Genomic DNA, 907 nt, shown 5'->3' with positions numbered 1-907 from the left:
TATATATATATATATATATATATATATATTTACACTCTTCCACAGAAAGGAGGTGCGGTGAATAAATTGTCTAAATTACGCAGAGATGAAAATAACACTACATCTCATTTTAACAGATATATTTACTAAAATTACATAAACTCGCTATTGGTTTCGACCACGTTCTCCAGACGACGTTGGATCTCCTTCAACTCTTCTGGACGGTCTCCTTGTTTAAGTTGTTGAATGCTGCCTTCATCATTGCCTTTAGTTCATTTTTGGTATTACGAGGAGTTTTGTCGGCCTCTTGCGCAATTGCGTCCCACACATAATAATCAAGGGGGTTGCGGACTGGGGAGTTAAGTAGACAGATGTTAGGGCTGATGTGGTCACAAAAATTGTCTGACAGCTATGACTGGGCTCTCCTGCTCGTGTGGCAAGTTGCAGAGTGCTGTTGCCAGACATAGGGTCTTCCAGCAGCCCCACTCTTGATCCAGGTCAGTACTACCTCCTCCAGGCACTTGATGTAGGCCGCCGTGTTGAGTCTGAGGCCGTGTGGGAAGATGAATGGAGGCATAACGTCACCATCAGTAGTGATCACTCCAAAAACCATCCAAACACTCCACGAACTCTCTCCAAATTCTCTTCATCCTCCCCCGATTGACACCTCAAGACACTGAAGTGTTCGTATTGGAGCTTCCGGTGTGAATGCCAAGCAGTACAGCATGTTGTTTCCAATTTTCTGGCTGGGTGAATTGCGTCATGGTGATGTTTTTTCTCACTGACGAACAAAACTAAAAACAAACAATGCGCATGCGCAAAATTAAAAATATAAAATGGTGACAATTTACCCCTCGACCCTTGTATATATACATATGTGTGTGTACGTGTGTATGTGTTTGTGTATATATATATATATATATATATA

The 907-nt window shown here is 41.8% G+C and overlaps 1 protein-coding gene across 1 annotated transcript in view; it reads left to right on the top strand.

Annotated features, from left to right (window-relative positions):
• LOC128250712 (uncharacterized protein DDB_G0292186-like) overlaps positions 1-907 on the top strand; it is a gene marked incomplete at both ends in the record, with an annotated part of 104,409 nt that overhangs the window by 95,253 nt on the left and 8,249 nt on the right. The gene's annotated exons all lie outside the window — the stretch shown is intronic.

This window comes from Octopus bimaculoides, chromosome 24 (assembly GCF_001194135.2).
Source record: "Octopus bimaculoides isolate UCB-OBI-ISO-001 chromosome 24, ASM119413v2, whole genome shotgun sequence".
NCBI lineage: Eukaryota > Metazoa > Mollusca > Cephalopoda > Octopoda > Octopodidae > Octopus > Octopus bimaculoides.
The sequence above is the reverse complement of the archived record's forward strand: the minus strand, read 5'-3'. Positions and strand labels throughout refer to the sequence as shown.